Source organism: Neopsephotus bourkii, unplaced genomic scaffold (assembly GCF_033783945.1).
Source record: "Neopsephotus bourkii isolate Nb327-2 ecotype Australia unplaced genomic scaffold, CSIRO-AGI_Nbou_v1 NB_1634, whole genome shotgun sequence".
Lineage (NCBI taxonomy): Eukaryota > Metazoa > Chordata > Aves > Psittaciformes > Psittacidae > Neopsephotus > Neopsephotus bourkii.
In genome coordinates, this window is record NW_026902109.1 from 5,446,276 (window position 1) to 5,470,983 (window position 24,708).

The window sequence follows — 24,708 nt, forward strand, 5'->3', positions numbered from 1 at the left end:
CCCAAGTCCTTCTCTGCAGGGCTGCTCTGAATCTCGTCTCTGCCCAGTCTGTAGCTGTGTCTGGGATTGCTCCAACCCAGGTGTAGGACCTTGCACTTGGCATGGTTAAACTTCATAAAGTTGGCATCAGACAACCTCACAAGCTTGTCAAGGTCCCTCTGGATGGCATTCCTTCCCTCCAGTGTATCAACTGAACCACATAGCTTGGTGTCACTGGCAAACTTGCTGAGGGTGCACACAATACCACTGTCCATGTCAGCAACAAAGATGTTGAACAAGACCGGTCCCAACACCTATTCCTGAGGGACACCACTCGTTACTGGTCTCCAGCTGGACATTGAGCCGTTGACCACAACTCTTTGCATGCGGCCATCCAGCCAGTTCTTTATCCACTGTGTGGTCCACCTATCAAATTGATGTCTTTCCAATTTAGAGACAAGGTTGTCATGTGGGACAGTGTCAAACGCTTTAATACCCCTGATTAGTTAACTCAGTGGGTCCAGGAGCAAGGTAGGTGAACCCCCCAAAGTCAAAATTTTCCTCTTAATGAAGAGCTGCATGTGGAAGGGCAAGCATAACACACTAAAGAGGATAGCTACTAAGGAGCATGCAGCAGTTGCAACTGTTTCATGAGTAGTTTTTTCCTGAGATTGCATTACTTTATTTTTTTGTTTTCTGTAATAAGTAGACCTGGATTAGTAACTATTCTTTTATTAGATTAACAATAAATTAGTTGCTGTGTATACACAGTATGTTCCCTATTTGCCCATAACAAAATTTTGTATGCAAGAGTGTGCACAAAGCTTTTGAATATAAAGCGTATCAAATACACACTCATATTCATCACATTCAGTGATTTTGCCTTCAATGACCATTTGTATTCACTAGACTGCCACAAAGTTTGTGATCCCAGAATGTTTGTAATATTATCTCATGTAAATCTCAAAATATAGATTGTTTCAAGATACTATTGCCGTATGCTAAAAGCTATAAATCATATTCCTCTATTTTATCCCCAGAAGGAATGTTTCTCTTATGTTAAATTTTGTACTTTAACAGTTTCTATTACCTGAGCCTAGTTCAATTTTTAAAAAGCAAAGAGAAGGGGGGGGGAAGTGTACTATATCGGTAAACATACACTTTCATGTCCGTGTTAGACACCAAGCACTCCCCATCTTCAATGGGGAGCTAACATTTAAATGTTAGATGCAAGGTTGCTTTGTAATAACTAAAGGAGAATTTAAAGGATTTATTAAGTTAAAAAAATAAACCCCAACCCCAACTTTTTTAATATGCATATTTATATACTCAAATTTCATACGAATTGAAAAAATAAATATTACAGAGTAAAAGCACTACAGCATTCTCTTTCTTTGTCTGCAAAAATGTGTCTTTTCAGAAGAAAAAAACATGAGTTAAAAAATTGTATGAAGAAAACAATGTGGTTCATGATCTGAAGTCAATGTATCAATCCATACATTACTAGAATTATTTTATTCATTTATTCTAGCCTCTTTCTAACAACCTTTCACTAAAACATCAGCTAAATTATCTTACATCCTCTCAGATTTCTTATTTCTTAAATCAGGTGAACCTGAGACACCTTGTATTTAACAGTCCATGTTTAAACCAACAAAACCAACCTCGTGACACTGAATATAATTCAGAAAACCAGCTGCCCAGACAATAATTAAAAGTTAAAGCAGTGATTTACAATGGCTATCAGAGGAGATCTGTTTAAAAAAAATCCTTGTAATCAATACACAAAGCCAGCCCTTAGAAGCAATAGCTTAGGCTGGCAATAAACACAAAACCTCAAGGCTACCACAGGCATTAATTTAGGGCCAAATTCCACCACCCTTATTCTCACTAGTTATTAGCCTTCCTCACAGGTTGCATTGAAATGCCCAGGTTTCAATAGTATTAAGGTGCTTGTCTCACTCTTGGGAACCAGGCTGATGATAAACTTAAAACTTGCCAACCTTGCAACTATTTCAGTGCAACTAAGCAATTATAGTAGGTAAGAGGGTACTAAGAAATATTTGGAGACTTAAGGAATGCAGTAAAATACATTTTTAAAGACCTCACAAATACTTGTTTCTGAAAAGCTATCAGTTCTATGATGCCATCGCTTTTCTAACCCAAGTAGGGTTGCTACTAACTCTAAGAATGTGCACATCCTCCAGTGATGGAAGAACCTCAATACCTCTGATGATGTGGCTGAAGAGAGTCCTCTACAGAGAACTATCTAGTGATATTTCCAGCATATATGACCAACCTCAACAGTATTTTCCAGAATAAGAAACAGTTATGGCACTATTTTCTATCTTACATGCTCATCTTCTTCCTGTCATGAAAGATTAAGCTTGACCATGACACATATAAGTGCATTTTTATTGCTCCTTATATGCACAAAGGTCACAAAGGAACATTAGATGTAGGTAATTGTCAGATCATGTACATGACACTGCTGGAATACATATATAAAGGACAGTATACATTCACTAACAGGTACATGTAAGAAATTCTAAGGTTACACATTGTGGGGTTTTTGATAAAACGTCTGTTAAAGATAGGTCAAAAACTGGGTGCAGATTTCATGAACATCTGCACAGCTTATGGTAGGAGATAATGATGTATATAAAAGAACATTAATTTAATATTAAGCTGATGTAACTTGACTTCCTCATGTTCAATATAGTATTTTTAGTCTAAGAAATACCTCTTAGTTACTGAAGCAGCAGAGCTTCAGTTGAGACTCAAGCACGTCAATCATAGCAGTATTAGATTGTGTGACTTTTAGATTTGGCTCCTTAATTAAGTTACAAGTAACAGTTTAAACTGTAACAGTGAGAAGCTTTTAGCACTGCAATATTTAACCTATCGATTCTCTGGTATTTGTAAATGTTCTTCAAGGCAGTGACAGCAGCATGCCTCCCTAAAACATGGTTTTCTTTTTCATCAGAAAACCCTTATGCAACAGAACAAAAACTTCCTAACAGCTTGTAAAGATTATACTGCTACATGGCCAGCAAAGAACTGATCCAAACCTTTAGACATCAGTATGAAAAGATGTAATATAATCAGAGGTCTCAAGAAGTTACACCCCTCAATCAAGAGGGACTCTTCATGAGGGACTTTGGTAATAGGACAAGGGGTAAAGGGTTTAAACTTAAACAGAGGAAGTTCAGGTTAGATATAAGGAAGAAGTTCTTTACTGTGAGGGTGGTGAGGCACTGGAATGGGTTCCCCAGAGAAGTGGTGAATGCTCCATCCCTGGGAGTGTTCAAGGCCAGGTTGGACAGAGCCTTGGGTTACATGGTGTAGTGTGAGGCATCCTTGCCCATGGCAGGGGGATTGGAACTAGATGATTTAAGGTCCTTTCCAACCTTAACCATTCTATCATTCTATGTTGAGAACAAGCAAGCAATGTATGAAAATATGAATGACAAATTTTACTAATTAAGTTAACCACCATTTCAGTTTTCCGTTTACACAGTAGAAGCACTTTAACCAAGATCTATGCAGTATACAGCCTCATTTATTCCCCCCTCCCCATCTCTGCAGCATACTATTATTTCCTATCTGACTTTTCCAGTGCACTGTCTACCATCCATTAAAGAATCACAATCTCTTCCTCCTGGAATTATACTCAAATCCAGGTATTGCAACTTGTAGGAGCTGCACCTCTTTAAGGTATTGCTTGTATCTCAGGAGTGTGCAGCCATCTTACCACCATCTCTTTGGGCTGGAATCAGTGCCTTCATCCCCATAAAATTTGAGAAAATTTGCCAAAATGATGTCAAATTATCCAGAATTTGTTTTCCTGAACTTCCACTCAGGGCCTCCTCTAATTATAAATCTTGTTCTCCCTGAAAGGCAAGCCTCCCTGCTTTCAAAAGGCCTTCTCCATTGCAGAACTATAGCATATGACCTATGAACCTTTACCTCCCCCAACAGAAGAAGTAGCTACAGCAGACAGAGGTGAGTCTGATCAGCCAATCAACCCCGTTAAAGCTTCCATGCAGCTGCACATAAAATTCTTTAGTTAATTCTGCAGAGAATGCCCATTCTACTTCAAAGCAAAATCTGAGGAGGCTAATGTTGGACCTAACACTGACAGAAGCTACAGCTGAAATACTGTATTTGAATCCCATATAAGGAGAGGACTCCTCATATATCCTTATCCATAAGCTAGGGAGGGAATCCTAGCAATGCGCTTACACTGTCAGTTACACTGTCCAAGAACTAAAGTAATACATTGATCTCAAGGCATTTTTTTATGCCTGGATGTGACTTTAAAAAAATTTGTTACTATAATCAAAGAATAAAGCAATCTTCTGGCTCTACCATATCCCAAGCTCTACTTTCAAAAGCAGTAACTTTTGGGAAAAGCGATCAAATAAATTTCTCTCACCCTGGAATAGCCTAATTACCTATCACAACATCAATAGTTCAAGAACATTCAGAGTTGTATGGTGTCAGCCACCGCCCTAGCAAAAGTGATTTTGTATATGCAACACCAATGTAACACCTGAGAACCACAGCCCACTTCTCTTATTACTGACAGCTTTTTGTAGTCCTTCCCCTGGTTGACGGAACACCACTTTAAAACAACATAATCCACAACAAGAAAAATTATTGAAGAAGGTCAAGAAAGTTCTTCCAAAAATTCTGCTGAAAGAAGTGATAATAACAAGAGCAGCTATTTTGTATAAAATTTCTTGATGTGACTGAATCTAACAATATTTCACCCGACCAGTTTGAGCTTTTTTTGAAGGAAAATAGTCTAAAATCTTGCAAGCCTCAGAGAAAGAAAAAACCCAACTGAATCTGGAATATGAAAAGTTTCTAAAATGTTCCTGACTGACAGACCTATGAAAGGAAACAGAAACACTTGCTGGTAACAAAATATTTTTGCACATTCACTTGCACTCATTTAGGGTCAGCTTGACATATCCCTACGCAAAATTAAGTTGGTGTTATTCTTAAAAGCAGTAGTGTGGGAGACAAAGAATCACTTTTTATCAGCCTGGTAACTATCTTTCATTTTTGAAGTCCAAAATATCTGATGAACTTTTAATATTATGGGCGTAATGCTGAGTCCATTCACCAGCTTGACATATTCCAGAGAAAGAATCTGGATAAAATCCTCAGCTGGCACATGTACAGTGAAACCACAAAGCCTCATGGATTTGCAACAAAGGAGAGTTTGATTCAGAGACAGTTAAATGATTTGCCTACAGGTATAAAATGAGTCATCAGCGAAGAAGATCTAGATCTCAACAACTCCCTGGCTGAGCCCACTTTGTCCATGGTGAGGTTTTGGTGAGCACACTGGCAGAAGCTTGGGCTCAGCAGAGCAAAAATTTTCTTCTTTTTGTAGCTATTGTTTCATTCCTCATTGTCTTAAGTGTGAAAGTGGTGTGCAGCCCTTAATGGTAGAACATTACATCTCTGTTTAACAAAGTTGCTTTCGACTTCAGCCAAAAGTATCTGACATTTTGTAAAATTTAAATTAACACAGAAAACAGCTGAAATGCTGAAAAGCCAGAGTCTAGGGTTTAAGGCAATTACAAAGAATAACACGAAAATGCAAGAAAAAGAGGGGTTGAGCCAGCTATACTCTTGCTGTGTCTGCCACAAATGTTAGTTGAACATGCTATTAATAATAATTCTCCAAGACAAAGTGTTTATCTGCAATCAGAGATAACCAGGGCATTATTTCATGGTTAACAGATTGTGCTGACTAACCAGCTGAGCTCTGGAATTTTTATCTTGCAAAAAAACCCAAACATTGTCAGGATGAAACAAAACACTTTCAAAATACCCTATTAAAAGAGGAACTGGAGGGTTAATGGATAGTTTTTGGATATTTACAATTAGGAAAGAGTTTGAAATTTTATTATTAGAGGAAAATTTTGTGGCAGATTTGTATTTCATATTTTGGCAGAGGTTTAATGATATATGACTACTAGTACTACATTTTTTTATCGAGATAGTAAAATGCAAAAAAAAAAAAAAGAAAAGTATTTAATGTTTTGTTTTTAAAAGAATCAATAGCAATAGCTACTTTTTAGTCCTGGCTGAACTTTTCTTCATCACAATACCTCCTGTTGTAATGAAGCAGTCTGGCATTTTCAACGAGCAAAGATGATAAGTACTCAGTATGCTAATTAGGGGAGCAGATGTTTTCAACAAATTTGTGTTGGCCTGGAATCATTTCTTTACAGATATGAATATGCACGCCACTGTTTGGCCAATCCATAAAAGTTTGATTTCTATAGGCTTTTTTCATGACTAATGAGTTAGTGTCCTCAATATTCACTTTGTGCTATTTTATTTTTTCTTTTAAAGTGAAAGAGTACTTCCTTCCCTAGATAAAATAAGTCTGGTGTAATGCTTCTGTTATGAGCTCTTACATCTAGCTATTTATTACAACAACTACATCCCTCACCTGAATTTCATGGGAGATTTTAAAAAAAAGTTTTAGTTAGTTTCAAGTATAAAATAAAGAAAAAAAAAACTTTTTTTTTTTTTTTAAAGAACGTAACTGCTGTAGTTATTGTTATAATCATGTGACACTCAAATATCACTCTAATCTAGAGAGAAAAAAAAAAAAGCTTGAAACATGGCAGGTTACATACTTTTTTTTTCTGGGTTTTTTTAAAGAGATTTGTTATCCAAACTCCCTACAGATTCCATCTGCAATAAACATGCTTCAGCATCAAGCTACAAGACCTGATGTGGAATGTTTCCGCATATTGGGAGAGCACCACATATGGCTAGAGAGGCTGAATCTGAGCAGTTAGGGCTGCTGCTGTATAAGCCCCAGCACTGAGAAAGGACCCAGAGCCAGCAGGATGCCTCCCGCTGGTGCAGGGAAAACCACGTGCAGCTACTCTGAAGGTAACAGGCAAATCAGGAACCCAAGGGGAGCAGATGGAACAGAAGAGGAACTTAGCCCTGGAAAATATCCTGCTGCTGGTGATCCGATGAGGTGAGTCAAGTAGTGACTGCTCCAGTCCTTGTTCCCCTGTCAGCTACAGAAGTTGTCATTCTGGCTTCAAAGCTTTTTGCAACGGCAAAGCCATTACTTAAGGATTACTTAATTGCTGTTTCTTGGAGGCTACTGCCAGAGGGAGCTTGATTGTTTTCAGCTTGAGTCACCTCTAAGAGGAAGTGTGGCTCCAGCCTTGTATAGGCAAAAGTAGATATAGCAGGTTTTTTTCACAACATGACAGGGTTGAATGGCATAGGAAAGTAGAGAAATGCTGAAGGAGAGCATTTGCAAATTTATAGGCGAATCATCTAGCCACAATACCGCCACAGCAGTTTCTATCTTTAGTGGTGCGTGGAAAGCCTTACCTTTGGGCTGCTTCAGTAACTATCTATTTTTCTGTATTGCACAGGAAGATCTGCTTGAAGCTGTCTAATCACTGCAAGTCCCCACTGAGGTGACAATGATAGGGTAAGGAGTCTTCCTTACTGTTAAACTGTGATCCTAGCTTGAAATTGGATGACCACATAAAAATGTGAGATTAGTGAGGTAAAAATAAAGATGAAATTCTGACTCAGCTAAAGCTATTGCCTGTTTTGGAATGAGTAATAGGCAGAACTCCAGCTGTAGCCCACTAAATTACACATACACCTAACTTTGCAACAAGCAAATTGCCAGAGAGAAATGGCATGGATGCTTGCTTCACCGTCAGACACAAAAATCCAGTGCAAATATTTTCCCACATAAAAGTTTTCTACCCCTGGTAAATTTAAGTGGCATCTAACATCAACCTTCTACTTCCCAGTTTCCCCTGGATTTTATACCATAAATCTGGTGTACAACATTTGGCACAAAACCAACCTTCAAAGAAAACTTACTTTGTTCTCACCTCAGAGGAAGCTCATGATTTAGTTTCATTTAAGTTTCTCTGAAGTGGCTCCAATATGAAAGCAGAAATTGGTGCACTTTAGAACAGGGCCCCAGAACACCTTCTGCAGCTGTGATGTAAAATCACTTCCACAGGAACTTAGGATATTTTAAAGGAGTAACTCAGAAAAAATAATAACATTTGCATGAGTTAATACATCTAGAGAAATAAAAGAAGACATATTTAATTTGCCTCTAATTCAAGTCTATTTTGTATGTGGTGGATAGCACTGTATCAGGTAGACACTTTCAGACCAAGACAGAAATGGACAATAGACCACTTGAGAGTTTCACTGAACAACAGCAATGTGCAGATCTTTATACCTCAGCATTCTCTCCTCTTCAGTCTAGAGAAGACCTCAACTATCTTCTACCATTTTACACAGCAACGGCAGATACTTCCATGCTCTACACTAAGCCAAGCTATGCTCTGCACTCATCAACACCAGTGAAACACACACAAAATAAAGTAGAAAAGAAAAAAAAATAGGACACCCCCCCCAGATGTCTTTCAAAATTGCTGAAACTTCTGATGAGGTTATGTTGGTTTTGGTTGGTTTTTTTTTCATGTATTGCCTTATTTTTAGAAAACGCTTGCACATCTGCTATGTAAGAGAAATTAATACTGATGTGAAATTAGTAATCTTGCTGTTTGAGTTAATAAAAACTTGAAAAATAAAAACATGTTCTATGTAAATTTATGTTGAATACTAGTTTACTATAAGAATTTTGACTAAATACAGACCAGTTTTTATTGAAAAGTTTGCCCTTATTTTGACTAAAATATATGTAGCAAAATAATACATTAATAGAATATAAACAAAGTCAAGTCAATCTTGTATTAACTTGGGGGATGGGGGGTGTAGAAATGAAAACTAGCAGTTGAGAAGGCCCAAAATTGAGATTGCCAACTACATTCTGTAAGAATATGCAGAGTTCTGGTCCTCATGTTCAAGGTAAATAGATTTAAGCATTAATGTGCAGTGGAAGACAGCTGGGGAACAGCAAGACAGTGGTAACAGTGGAGTATAGCTACTGCACATTGCCAGTTTTACAAGACTTAAAAAATTAGGAGAGGAAAATATTGCTGCCTGTAAATACACTGCGATAAGCATGAGGAAGGGAGAAGCACTGCTTTTTCAGGACCAGAGAACTAATAATTCCAAGGACAAACTTATGTGAACAGATCATGCATGTATTAAGGCTATATAAGGAAAAATGTTTTCAGCTATTCCACCATCACATTCCTGGGGCATGTTATCAAGTGAGAGGTGGAACAAGAAATTTAGAATCATGTATAATAAGTTCCATAAAAGTGACTGCATGATGTTGTCATAATGAAGCAGGGGACCACAATTAATGACACAGTAACTTTCAATCACTTATTCTTACTTTCTCTTATGACAGTGAAGGAATTTATTTATTCTGTATACATGGGGATTTGTGTGCCTGCAGATGACATCAGGGTCAGAGGGGTCATAAAAAAAAGCAAAGAAGATGCAGAGATCCTCATGTTCACCACCGAAGTCCAATTATTGTTCAGAATGTCATACAAACAAAATCTTCCATTCCATTCTAATCATCTGCTGTATCAGCAACACAATATAATACAGTTTCAAAACCTTCCTAAAACTGCCTAGATAATAAAAGATTTTGAACTAGAGACTTAACACCAATAACCTTTCAGCTAATTTGAAACTGCCAAAGAATGAAACAAATCTGTCAGTACAGACTGACTCCTTTGTGTGCTCTGCATTTGTTACAAGGCAGCATATTAATTTCCTATATGTCTCAGCTTTTATACCAGGCCTTAGTGTCCCTGTGTGAAACCAGAACACAACCAGAAAGGAGGTGGTGAGATGTGACACATTCTTTTTCATGATGCACATTTGATGCAGTAACCTGTATAACTTAATTTATTTGATGCTGCAGCTTAAAAATCTGCAACCACAGATACACTCCATGATATTTCTAATAAAAACTACTATAGTTTTAAAAGAGAAAAACATTTTGGAATTAATACTATTATATAAAGATGAGCAGATATATAATTCTTATACTCAAACCTTTTTGGACAGGAATACCTTAAATACATATGCCTTAAAAAGTAGCTGATTCTACAGCATCCAGCTAGCATTTATGAAAGATGAATGAAATTCTTTTATTTTCAGAACATTTGAAGATAGATGGCTAGTTAAAACAATATTTCAAAAGCAAAATCCCGATCAAAGATAACATCTTAAAACAATCTGAACTTTCAGGTGTTTACTCAGTATGCACAGACAGTCTTAACGAAAATTTCCTGCAGAAGTTCTCTGTCCCTACGCAGTGGCATATTTTTCACATTTTACAGAAGACAAAAACATTTTGCCAAGGAAATTTCAACACTTCCATTGTGAGTGATAGAGATTTAAAGTTTCTCTCAGTTGGTCTCAGAAGCATCACTGACACAAGGGTATTACTCCCAGAAACAACTGAGAAGCTGTAGCTTAGAAAAACATTTACAGTGACTGTTTTTGTGGTTTTATCCTCTGCTAAAAACATTGACTCTGCTATTGGAATTTTGTCTACATTAAGTAGCCCTTTGTCTGCAATAAAATAAGAATCCTGTGTGCTGAATACTAAATGGGTATATAAAAATGATCCAACACTTTGGAGGGTTTGCTCCTTCATACCTGGCTGTTTAGACAAGGGTCCTCATTTTCAAAACCAGTCGATATTTCAATTTCCATGGAAGTCATTAGTAACACTCTGTACTTCAAAACCTTTGCACTCTAAACAGCATTCCAAGACACTTCTCTTAATCCAAAATCATAGAAACCCTGCTGCAGCTCTATTTGATACTGAAGAAGTCTAAAGTTATGGGGGGCTTTCTAATTGCCAGGACTTCTTCAGCTCTGCCCCTGGCAGTGCATGGGAGCTGGGTTCACTGCACCACTGATCTTTCCATGACATTAGAAAATCAAATCTGCCATATCCAACAAGAGTTTTGCTAACTGGCAAGTGCTGGGTTGCTCTGGAGATGAGAATGGGATAGCCATACTAACTTCTTTTACTAAACCTGGGTCACTGCGAATTGAAGACAAGAGACAGGGGCCATAAATACATCATTTAAGGAGAGAAGGTCTGTAGCCTTTGCCTTTCTAGCCTTGTGTAGCTGTCAAGCTGCTGCAGGGCAAGATTTTGCATATAAATCAATGCCACAGGGTGATTTTCCCTGAATAATTATGGCTTGTTTCCAAATCTCATTTACCTCCTCCCCTAAGAGACAAGAACTAATGGCAGTATGTGGATACAGGTGAAAATAAAGAGAATAAAGTTTGGGATTTAAATAAATTAAGATATTGCTGCTTAATGTAAGATTTGCAGAGTACATTAACTTGCATGCAACCACCATGACACCAGGACTATATTGCTACCAACAGTATCTGGGGAATTCCCCTAGTAATGGAGTCTCTGCTGTTTGCTTCAGGTAATTTTTCACAGACATAATTTGGTAGTTGCTTTGAGCAACTGGGCATAGAGTTCACTCCTTTGTCCTAATTCGCTGTTGTGGATTTCTTAAGGAGGATAAAGATTTTTTACATTTTGCCACTATTTTTATTGCCCATTTTTCTAATAAATCACAAAGATCAAGAACTATGGTGAAAGCCAAAACTCAAGTAGAAAGTGTGAGAAAGAAAAGCTCAGTAAAATTTTATTCCTCATCGTTGGCTCTTTCATAGCCCAATAATCCGTTTCTGAGACAGATTCTAATTTCAGAAGCTGTGTGGGCATCCCAGCATAACTAAGAAAAATCTGTTACTGTGCATCTTGCATGATATTAGAATCTGGGCCTTCCATTGTAGATGGAATATTTGCATAAAGCTCTTATGACTTTTTATAATGGCTGTATTTTCTAATATTTGCAACTGTGCACATTTTTGCCTGAATTTGCTGTCATCTCACAGATGTCAATTATGAAAAGTCCTCACATATGGCAACTACAAATACAAATTTGTCTAAGGCTGTGAACAGACAAATCTACCCCCAAACTCCTTTTCTAAGAGTCTGGGTCACGCATGCTGCCTGCTTAGTCCCTGTTCCTGTACTGATCAACAGGCAATGCCAGAAAGTAAGTTGCATCTAAGAGCTGTCAGTTACTATGATTTTACCCTGATTTATTTCTCAAGTTTGAGAGTTAATGAACTTTCTGAATGTATGCAGGAAACCCTCTAGACATACTTTTAACTTTATAGAAAGAATTAGCCCTACAGAGATCAGTCACATCTCTAATTACCTGGACAGACCATCACCATTTTTTCAGATTTTTCTACTTTTTTCCACACAATCAAGTTAGAGTATGTAAGTGCATAAGGCATAATATGGTCTCCAGAAGGTGGCCTTTTTGACCCATGGCTTTCAGCTGATCTTCCATAATTGCTGAGGATAAGCATAAGCTTCGACCTACCTCTGCCTGCTGAGTGCCTGGCTGGCAAGCCTGCCCTGGGTCACACAGTTCTCCCACCTTGCCACAGGGCAGGGGGGTGCTGGGGCTGTCATGGGTGTCTCTGGCAGGAAGGAGCTGGTATGCAAACACACACTGGGCATCCTAGAATGATGGCTGCTCTTTATCAGTGCATTTCCTTAAAACATTTTTTAATAGCACAGCTAATTCTTTCCTTCAGAAAGACATAATATGTTGTTTGCCAATTTGTTCTCTTAAACACTCCAGTTTATACCATTTCAGCCTCAAAACCCAATTATTTTGTTTTCCAAGGGCTGCTTAATCTAACCTCTAGGTATATCTTTTATTAAATACAGATAGAAAGCACTCATTCCCTCTTACTTATTTTAAGTCACCCGTAATTCCTTAGTCACAGTGTCTCTCTAATGTAGGCCACCAGCCTAATATCAGCTTGCTTATAGCTATTGAGTTTCAAGAAATATGGCACGTCCTTTATTTCTTTCCATGCATCTAAGATCAATGCAACTTTCCACATTATTTAATGGTCATACAATTGGAAATGTTAAGCGCTAGATATATGTATATTATAATTTTGCCTGACTGTGATGTTCACAGCACTTTCATTTTGATTTTTCACCTCCTATTGACTAAACTGTCATCCTATACTGACCTTAAGATTTACACTTATGTTTACATAGTAGTTTTCATTGCTTCAGATACAGCTCCACAACACCTTTGATTTTCAACCGGTATCTAACTCCAGGTTTCCGGGTGGTTGTTTTTTATTAGTATAGTAATTCCTTTACTTTTGTAATTTGCTACATTTTTCCCCAAAATTTCTCTGAGAGGCAAAATAGAAATCATTCTTACAAGGGCATTAATATTCTGGTCTGTTTTTCTGATTGACCTTTCATGTCTGTTTTCTAACTACATTCTGTTTATTTGCAAAAAACATACAGAGAAAAGGCCAAGTCCCAAACCTGCACTGGCATAAATCTGCAAAACTAACTTGAAAGCAGTGACATTCTGTTGATCTCAGTTAAATCTACAACATCTGATGATTTGGCCTAAATGTGGTAATCCTTCTACTTGTCTTCAGCACACACCGATTAAAAAAATGCTAAAATATTTTCTGGTTTATCAGTAGACACTTTATTACTCCAAATAACTATCAGCAAATTGTAACCTCATATTATGTTTCTGGCTACTACTCTAATGAGTCTTGACTTTAGGAATGCCTCATTTGCCTTCCTCCAGCCACTGGAAAACGGTCTCAACACTGAGCTTTTTGTACTGTAATATTTCTATCCTACTAACTCAGCATCCCTTTGCACCTTCAGACCATCTCTACCTCCAAGGGGCTATCAGCCCCCTTTTTCCTATTGCTGTTCTCACCAAGTACAGCAAAAGTCTTCAAATTTCTAACCCAACTAACCTGTCTCAACAAGACCAGGAGGTGGTATTTTATCTAATTTACATCCCATGAAATCCTAGTGACTTCAGGAAGTTGCACAGCGTATAAAACAACCCACAGTGTAGCTTACAAGCAAGATTCTCATTACGTGCCAATATAGCTGGCTTTTCCCCATTAACTAAATGCTGCAACTTTTTCTCTCTGATAATATCTGTCTTGAAGAATATTCCTCAGATGTTCAGTTCTCCTAGCTGCTTAGTATTTTTCCTCTGAAAATACACCTTTCTGTTCTTTACAGTGATGCTGCAATTCACTGTTTCCGAACACCCCTCTTCACTTCTTTCCCCTTATCGCCACAATAATTTTCATGCTGTTGAAAAACTAACAGCTTTGTTTGCCATCCTGTCTTCTCATGCTATTACACATCAGAGCTTTCTTAACAGCTGCTTTGATATGCTGTGTATCTAAACCACTTTGCTTGCATTACCCTCATTAAGAAAACAATAATTAAGAGCAGTTTGTTTGTTTTCAAGTCAACAGAAAAATTCAACATTATAAAATTCAACACTCTCATCTGACTATATCCATCCATCTCACTTAGCTTCCTTGAAACAAAATCATCCATATAATGAGATGTTCCAAAAAGATAGACCTATTTTATAAACCAGTCACAAAATATAATTTTGCAATGATTGTGGTTCCGTTTTAAGTATTTGCATGAGTTATCATGAGAGAGTGATCAGAATCAGAGTGGCACTCACTGTATCAATGTGGTTTTCCATGCATCCAAGCCACAGTTCTCAGCTTGCAGGTAATGGGGAGAATTTAAATCAGGAGCCTTTGAAGACATGTCTATGCACAGTTGCAGCAGCCTAAGGCTGTAGAGAGAAAGATGCATTCTACAACATTACTGTGAACATTTTAAATCAGACTGTAAGCACTCGTGGATAGGGACCGTATTTTACTCTGGTTCTTAGTGAAGGGTGAGGAACAAGAGTTTTGATTGTGCCTAGACAGGGTGTATGGGGCGAATACATTGATAAATGTTGTTCTAACACTGTGCTTTAAATAACTGTCTTCAGAAAGAGTAAAGATCTCCTGTCTAGAAAAAAAACTCTAATTTTTCTGTCTAGGCAGAAAAACAATTCAAATTGCAGTGAAGATCATGAAACAGGAAAGAGGAGAAAGGAAAATGAACAAAGAGGGGTAGCATATTTACTTTTCCTGATTTTGGAGAAAAATAAAAAATAAAAAGCTTCTTAGGCATATTTGTAGTGTTGGAAGCACAGAAAAATCTGATCCTGTCGTAACCATGAGGCAACATCCCTGTTTATGATCATTACTACTGCACATTTGAACCAAAATTGTGTTGTCTGGTGGAGTATCCAGCTTTCCTCCCATGATCCAAAAGAAAGAAGCTATATCAGGACAAGTAAAGTTTATTGCATTCCTGCAAAATATGAGTCCATTAATTTATTTCTCTGAGAGCAACATTTTATTCAATATTCTGTATTTCATTAATTTATTTGTAATGAGATGTAAGCTCATTTATATTAATGGAACTTAATGACTGATGAAAGATAAACATGCTTTTCTGGTCAAAAGATCTATTGCAATTGTTCCAGCACTGCTGGTAGTGTTGTGTTTGCACAACTTCTTTTGGTGACAAATTACCAGAGGTCTTACAGGTAGGATGCTGTCTGAAGTTATTCACATCACAGGCAGTTTGATAAGGATTCCTCATCAGATTCTTATGGCTGCAATATCTTTTGGGAATGTATAAAATAAAGTTTCCTAAAAAGGTCCTGTCACTGCACATTGATCGGCAGAAGTTGCCAAGACTATGCATAGATATGGCACAATCCTAATTCTTCCATAAGGATATGGACTGTGTATGCAGCTTGCTGCTCATTTCCTCTAACAGCAAAATGACTACAGTACTACTGACCACCATAGTTTAAATAAGGTCAGGAGGTCAGCTTTCTCCAGGATGCTGTAGTGAAATGGAATGTAAAAAGCTCCTGCTGCCTGTGAGAGAAGAAAGAAAGGATATTATAATAGCCATACTCAGTACAAGGTAGAACCAGAATTTTAAACATAGGTTGATGATGCGATTTCTCCAGCGGAATATAACTGCAATTTAACATGTGAGGCAGAACAATTGATAGAGCTTTTTTCCTGTCCTGCAAAGAGTAAGTAGGTTTTTAAAAAGTTTCACTCCAGAAGACAAGATTAAGAAGTATATGTGTAAATGTAGCAGTCTCGTTCTCACAGTGAAGGTGGTGGTAGTTCATGTCCTAGCATCACCACTTCTCTATTCTACATTTATGTGATGCCCTATTAGTGAAATAACTGTTCATTCCCAGAGTAGCTATCAGCCACCTTCTGCTAGTGCAGTCCTGCACTTTATTGTTAGCTAGGTATTAACAGGGGACTCTCCCACTTTCCTGTGTCTCCACTGGCACACAACTATCTCATTTGCTTCCTCCATGAAGATTTTAGTGTTTCTGCAAAAGCCACAACAACAAAGAATAATATATAATACCTAGGGCAGTATCTGTGATGTTGAAGACAAGGACCAAGGACATTCTTTTGACTAATTCAGATGACAGATTTCAATCTTCTGCTTCCTTGAAGGATGCTCTCATACCAACTAACTGCTCTGTTCTTAAGGAGCGCAGGGAAAGCTCATCTGCATCCAACTCTCATATAGCCCTTAAATTCCATGTCAGAAGCTTTGTCCCCTGCAAACTCTTAAAGAAATACTTGATCCTGAAAAAAAATAAAATAGTTTCAACAGGTTGGATGACATTTTTTTTTGTGCTAAAAACAGATTTGGAAAAATTCCCTAAGTATTTCAGACTATTTATGAAGTTTAACAGACTGATGGCATGGAAATCATTACATACCAGAAGACATTACAGATGATGTGTTTTAAAGCAGAGGTAGAAGAGCAGCCCCTTGCCTATTAGCTAAGCTCTTATTAGAGTTAAGGTATTTTGGTATACAGTTTAACAGAATTCTTCATACCCCTCCCAAGGTAGATCAGTGTCTAACAGAGATGGCTTGATATGCAGCAATACCTGGTCAGTGGCTTAAACTTACTCATTTATCTTTTAGTAGTTTTTTCTACAAAACTGGAATATTTGCTTCCTTATTGGGTGGGAGGGGCATGACAGCAGACTTCCAGGCAAACAGAAAGCATTTGCTCAAAACGTAGGTGTTTGTTCTCTCTCCATTACAGCCTATGCTCTCTCCTGGCTCTCTCTGAGACCTCTCTGGCTGGCTGTGCTGGCAGGAGCCCAGCTACTGTATCATAACATTGAAAAGGTAGTAATGATGGTAGTTAGATACGAAGGAGTGCTTCAAAAGCACTTCCATGACTTCTCCATCTGTCTAGGACACCTGCAAGATGATCAGGATGAGTTGTAGTTTTGCACTCCAGCTGGCGTACTGGATGTCAAAACAGGAAGATATGTACAAACAAAATAGCCATGCTTGCCTAGACCACCTGGTCATGGTAAACCATCTCTTTGAGAGTTCCAGCCTCAGAGTCGATGGATTAATACTTGGGAACAAAGCCATAGTTGACTGAAATAGTCCAATTAGTATGAGAAGCATCAGCCTATCTGCTCAGTAACAGGGGCCATGGAAACACATCACTTTTGCATACCTCATTGCCTTCCTGGGAAATCATTATCTCTGTCCTAATAGTCAGAGCACTGCAATCTGCTACAGTGTTTGTGAAAGAAAAGACCATAAGCAATGGCAGAAGCTCGTTGCAGTGTTTCCACAAAACTAAAATGTGCTCCATGGAGAAGGACAATCTTTCAATTTCCATTATAGACAACAGCATCTCTGCTTGAGCACCACAGTTCCAAACAGAGATGGAGGAGCTTGAGTAAGGGCATCAGCTGTTTAACCATATTGCACAGACTGCCAAATACAGGTCATCCAGATTTCCATAGCCATGATATTTTCTAGATGCAAGACAGAAAGAGTATAGTTATTCTATAGAGAAGGCCTTCAAACTCCAGGTCTCCTGGGGAACCTAAACTGTAACCAGGTTCACAGACCACTGGTCTTTACAGAAAGGGAATGCAATAATTTTATACCTTAAAATTTAAAAAGAAATATAGCCATAAAAAGAGTCAGGGTAACCCAGAACAGCACTGCTTCTCTTGTGGGCTACGTAGCCAAATTCTACAGTTCTATGAATGGCTATAGCACACTTACAATTCCTATTTTAATCTGTATACAGTAGTAGAGTTTGGAGGTTTTCAGCCACTGCTGTAACATACTGATGTTTTACTGATGACATGACTCTGCTGTCTTTGGTCAGACCAAAGGTTTGTACAGCACATTATCTCTGACAGTGACGGTTTAATGGAAGAATATAAAACTACAGCAAGCTTATTTCATCTTTCGTCTCACAAACCCTTCAAACTACCTGAGCAGAATGTTGTATCTTCATATTTTACAGGCTCTTGCAGTATTTTTTTTCATGAACCTGCTGTTACAATACTGTATTTAATCCAGCTAAAATTTTGGTATCCACAACATTTTTGAGCAGCAAGTCACACAGATTAATTATAGGACTGAAGAAAAAGACTATTACCTTTTTGTTTTAAATACACTTCCAAATATTCTCCCCATTGGGAGAAACATTTACTAATCCTTCCCTACTCACCGTCTGTTTTCTACTTACTGTTTTACAGACTTCACCAGTTCAGTTATCTTTCCTCACAGATGAAGACTTCTTGTTTACCTTGTCCTTCCTTGCATGGAACAGCTTCAAAAATGCAACAAGCTTTGTTGGGCTCCTCATTTATCTTTCTAAGAGGGGAGAGGTGGCAGAACTGTATCTAACAGTCAAGATGAAGACAGTGAGCACCAGACTGATACAGTCACAGGATTATCCAAAGCAAGAAGAACTAGCTCAGTGCTGAGCTATTTTGTACAGATTAAGACTGGTTTCTCCAAATGTCCAGTGCTTTGCAATTATCAACCCTGGGCTTAATTTATCACTTGATCCCTTAGTCACTTGTTATTTTGACATCCCAGTACACCTCCTCATAGTTGGTTTAAGTTTTACTATTGCAAATAATGTCATATTCAGCAAATGCTTCCTCTCTACTGCTACCCTTTCCTGAGTAGGTGATTAGATTTCTTTGGGACATGCTAGTAAGTGTCCCTGCTCAGTGAAAATTAACTCTTTATTCCTTTTTTGTCTTTTATCAATCTACAAGTCATATTTTCCTTTTATCCTTTGACTTTTATCTCTTCTAAAAGCTTTCAGTGGGAGACATCATTTGAACTTTTTGGAAATCCAAATACAATTCTATACCTCAAGGCATTTTCTAACTATTTGTGAGTTTAGCTACTGTATTTTCTCTTAATAATCACACATAAGACATACCAGTTGAAGTTTGAAAACCCGACTGGGGACACATTTTAAGGAAAGAAGAGGTAGTGTACCTAATTTTCATCCACTACAGTACTATAGTACCATGATACATCTACACAAGTCAGACAGAAACATAAAAAGTTTCTCATTTGGTCACCTTAGAGACAAAATAGCTATCGGTATTGAAAAATTATGTTGCACCTTAATAATGTTAGGGATTAGAAACAGTTTTTCAAAGAAGAGCATGATTAAGCTTCCTTAGCATGACATGTAATTACCTACACTGTCAATTAGGACCTGGTGGGATGCTTGAACAGAGAACGATTTATTTCCTCATGGAGAAACCCTCCCCCAGATACAATCAGATTTCCTTCATTCTTTTCCTTCCCTCCCAGTAAATACCATTTGAAATTTCCCACAACAGGAAAGACAACAATAAAGAATTTAAATGGTAGCCGTAACTTCTGGGAACTCTCCAACCAATACTTCTTTTCACAAAGAAGGAAAATTACACACTAATACAGAAAAATGTGAGAAAGAAATACCCTCAAGCCCTCTGGGGAAAACAAAACAAAAACAAAACAACCTCCCCTCCCCCCCCCCGACAAAAAACCAAAAAGCCCAACAAAATATTTTCCACTTAAAAAGCAAAGAAGACAAACTCTGCACAGCCTAGGGAGAAAGCAAAAAACCTGCAGGAGGAAAACACATCAGATTTGGAAGTCCGCCAAGGAATCAGGACTGAGCAATAACATGATGGAAATACTATCTAAAACACTCTCATGGCCAATATGAACCAGCTTCTAGACACGGATAAGAAAGTCAGAGTATCAACTCCAGCAACACTTCCCTGCTTTGTCATGCCAACAGTATAATGGAAAATGAAATGCTGATTGATTGAAATGCACGTGACTTTCCATAAGATACAAACTGTGTTACTTACAGAATCCTGAATGGATTCTCAGTAGCTCTTCCTTGTAACTAACTAGTGTTTTATTTTTAACCAATTCAGAATTGTAATGTGCAAATGGAGTTGGATTTTATAGCCCTGCTTTGCTTTTTTTGCAATTTTGTGTTTCAGACACTGCTGTGCCATGGCACAATGTGTATCTAGGGGACTGCAAACAAATCAGTGAAAACCCATGAAATAAAGTCCATCTTCAGCTTTTAACTGTGTAAATGCTGACAGCAGTCTGAATACACATCCTAGTCTACACAGCAATCCTACAGGGCAGGCAAATCTTTTTAAGCTGGGCTGTAAACGGGTTCTAATCCAGGCCCAGTAAAAGACTTATCATGCGGGGTTTCCCCATGTGTTCCTTGGAATTACAGGACAGCACTTTCCCCTGACAAAAATCACAGTTGCCCTGACACTTGTTGCTAAGGTTGTGAAAGGCAGCAAGTAATTGCTTCTAAAATGCAAGAAAAAAAAAACACCCCAAAAGTGTGCTGAGTAACAATGTGCAGCTTCTCTGGTATTATTCAAGATTATCAAGTGAACTGGTAGATCGCAACATATTTTTGATATTAAAATGCTGGGAAACTACTTAGATATCAATGCATTCACTGTGAAAACATCTTTTTGCCATTTGTTTCAATTAATGCTTGTGCTTTAGCACAATCAGTTTTCCTCATTATATTCAAATGTGACGGCTGTGTGAATGACCAAATACAATTATGGTAATGTTGGCTCATATTCCCTGATATGGGTATTTGTAAAGAGGCTGTCAATTGGAAATACTTGGAAATCTATCAGGAGTTCAAGCACATTCTAAAAGGACATCTGTGTACAAGAAGCAATCAAAATCAACAGTATTATCATACAGGCACATTGGATAATGCACCAAGGGATGTGGTTGATGAGCATTATGTTGCATTAACAATATATAGTTCAGCTGTAAAAATGCACTGCCAGTTCTAGCTGCACGGTTGGGAAAGGAATAGATACCAAATAACAAATACTAACTTCAAGCTAAATCATGAGGTTACATCACAATCAGATGGATATCAAAAAGGGAATAATTTGTTTTCAAAAGCCAAAAGGCTAAACACAGATCTGTTATTAAACAGTGTTCGCAGTACAAAAACAAAGGCTTTCCTGGGACAGACACAACAGAAATCATACCCATGTCTATTATCCAAGTGGTTTGCTTTCAAACAGCTGCACAGGACTCAGCTTTGCAAATCTATTAAAGTAAATAAATCATGAACACTGCCCATCTACTCATCTAGCTGGACTTTACTTTTTAACTTGTTTGATGGATTTTTTCATACTGCTGCATTTGACTGATTTTGAGGTAACTGTTCTCATTCAACAGCTGGATTACAAATATTTCATTCTGAAAGGACACAAGGCTCTGTTCAATCTTTCTAATACATTTTAGCCAGCATGCCATAATTTGCAACATCCTTTAAATTGCAATCACAGCTAATTTACACATGCAGAGCTTCTCACTGTAACTAGAGTTTCAGCAGCAGAGTACATTTTGCCTTAACTAGCTCCCTGATATACTTCGATACATGGGCAGAAACAGCCTACCTTAGCCCATGTAACATGGCAGGATATTTGTTCTTCTATTGCAACAACATGATCAGTTTCCCCAATATGCTGCTGTTGACCGTAGTGAAAATTATTTGCTACTGAGGCTATAGTAAATTAATCTATGTAGTTAAGTAATATGTTGGGACTCTCAAAGTAATCCCTCTTCCATGCTTAGTTTGCTGCCAGTAGGGTGACCCTCAATATAAATGTACTCAAATGCAAGCAATAACCATATTCAACACATCCAGGAGCTGTTCCCTCCCATCAGATAGTTATACTCAGAATTACATGGCTTAAGCAATCAGAAGAGTTTCAGAAATAAGCTGATCAGCACCACAACATACTGAAGAGTAGCCACAGGAGAGACACTGGCTGAGGTGCCCGTCTAGGTAAAAGGCAGATTCCTGGAGACACTTTCAATGCCAAGAATGTATCAAACACATCAGGTTTTGTGGAAGGGTCTGCTTGAGATTCTTCAGCCCAGATTCTGCCATGAGAAGTCGCAGTGTTTTGTGGAAACTGAATCTACCAGATACAGATTTTTTTGCCTGTGAAAGAACTGCTAGAGAAAAAAAAAAAAAAAAAAGAAAGAAAAATCTATCATGGTATATCTGTGCTACAAAGAAACAAGGGGCAGCCAATTAGCTAGGACTGACAGGATGAACTGAGAAAGGCAGCCCATCCAACTAGAAAGCGAAAGACTCTGAAGGCCCAAAGAACATGCCACACTGCACAACAGACAGCAATCAGGAGCTCCTCAGGAAGGTTGTATGTATGTTCCTATCAGTGAACATTTGCAGGCTAGCAGCCCCCATTGTGTGGAAGGAGGGCCCTGAACCCCAGTTAGAAATGATGTTCATGACAAATCCTCCTCACAAGAGGCAAGTACACTCTTGTCATGAACCTTAGTTAAAAGTTGCAGGCTACAGCGTTGGGTAATTCACTTCCCAGGGACACAGCTAGGTTTGTTTAAAGCTGCTGAAACCGAAAAGTGGAAGAACACTGATGGGTACAGAAAAACTCACTGGGAAAGTTAAAAGAATTTATATAAAGGATGGAAGCTAGAAATAATCAACTAGGAAATAGCAAAGAATAGCAACAGTTCTACATTTAAAAAAATAGTTCTATAGAGAAATGTAGTAAAAACAACTTCTACATGTTTTTCTGCAGCTATTTAAACAATACAATGGGGAACTAGACTGCCTCCCAGACCAGCTTGCCTACACACTTTTCACTGATGGTATCAATATCAAATATGGACATAATAAGCATACAGGACACCTAGTGAAAAGAAAATAATCAGAACCACTGAAAAGAAGTCAGAGCATATATAAAAGATGGAGTAAGCTGCACTGAGCAGTAAGTAGCATCACATGTTAAAGAGTAGCTTAAAAATCAGCTAAGCCCTCTAAGTCAGGTTAATATAATGTGAGCCTATGGAACTGGCATTCTGGGCAAAGAAGAGAAATATGCTGATAGCATTACATTATCAACCATGCAACAAGATAGTAAGCAGTAAACTTCACTTACACCCAGTAGACGGTGGTAAACGTACAGGGACATGTTGCCAGGAACCATTATTTCATGACCAGTCAGGAAACTTGAAGAAGAGGAAGCAGCTCTTGTTTTCGCCGGAAGCACTGCACTGGACCACTCCTGCTTTTTCTTTAAAATGACAACAAAAATTCTTAAAGACAGTATACAGAGTATTCAAAGACAAATAAAATGTGCCTACTAAAAACTTAAAAGAGAAACCAAAAGAACCTGATGCTGCTAAACAGCAGAGTAAGAGGTTTCATGTCCAGATGAAGGAACCAGAGAGGATCATAAACTCTGACAGGTGTAATATATATGACACACCGAACAAGTGTTTGAGGAACAACTTTAAAAAGACATCAAAACCACAGAAGAACAAATCCTGTTGAGAATCTGTAGGGTAAAAAAATTATGAGGATATAGAGTAAGTGCTTACAGAAGATAAAGCCACTGAGAAAAAAAAAAAAAAATCCATGCATTACTTGCATGTGTTTTTGGAGGAGGAGATTGGAGAGACTCATATGTTGGAATATCTCTTTACAATGGCATACTAGAGAGCCTACCTCAAATCAAATTTAATGAAAGAAGACATCAAAACAGTTTTATTAGCAGTAACAAAACACCAGAATCACATGATAACTGCCAATAGAATTAAGAAACTCTAGATTTAACCACCAAAATGTATTCAACTTCTGGCTTAAATTTGCTTTGATACCAAAGGAGAACTAGGTAATCATAGACCAGTAAAGCTAGGCAAATAGCTGGAAACTGTTATAAAAATAGAATGAATGCCTTATAGACATATACATTTATTGGCAATGACAGAAACAGATTTTGTGAAGGAAGTTAATCCTCATTATTTATCAAAATACTTTCTACAGGCATCAGTAGGCATATTGACAACAGAAATATACTCAGAGGCATTTGCTGAGTCATAGAATCATAGAATCATAGAATAGTTAGGGTGGGAAAGGCCCTTAAGATCATCAAGTTCCAACATCCATGGGCAGGGACACCTCCCTCTAAACCATATCACCCAAGACCTCATCCAACCTGGCCTTGAATACTGCCAGGGATGGAGCATTCACAACCTCCCTGGGCAACCTATTCCAGTGCCTCACCAACCTAACAGGAAAGAATTTCCTCCTTATATCCAATGTAACATTCCCCTGTTTAAATTTTAACCCATTACCCCTTGTCCTATCACTACAGTCCCTAAAGAAGAGTCCCTCCCCAGCATCCCTATAGGCCCCCTTCAGATGCTGGAAGGATGCTACGAGATCTCCACACAGCAAACTTGCTGAGGGTGCACTCAATCCCACTGTCCATGTCAGCAACGAAGATGTTGAACAAGACCGGTCCCAACACCGATCCCTGAGGGACACCACTCGTTACTGGTCTCCAGCCGGACATTGAGCCATTGACCACAACTCTT

General features: G+C 38.1%; 1 protein-coding gene across 4 annotated transcripts in view; it reads left to right on the forward strand.

The window, feature by feature from the left end:
• Positions 1-24,115, forward strand: part of CTNNA3 (catenin alpha 3) — a 739,429-nt gene extending 715,314 nt beyond the window's left edge. For all 4 annotated transcript variants that reach the window (XM_061373990.1, XM_061373992.1, XM_061373991.1 and 1 more), the window contains exon 19: positions 24,105-24,115. The gene's annotated coding sequence lies outside the window, so the exon portion shown is untranslated. The remainder of the gene's footprint in view (positions 1-24,104) is intronic.
• The last annotated feature ends 593 nt before the right edge of the window (positions 24,116-24,708 follow it).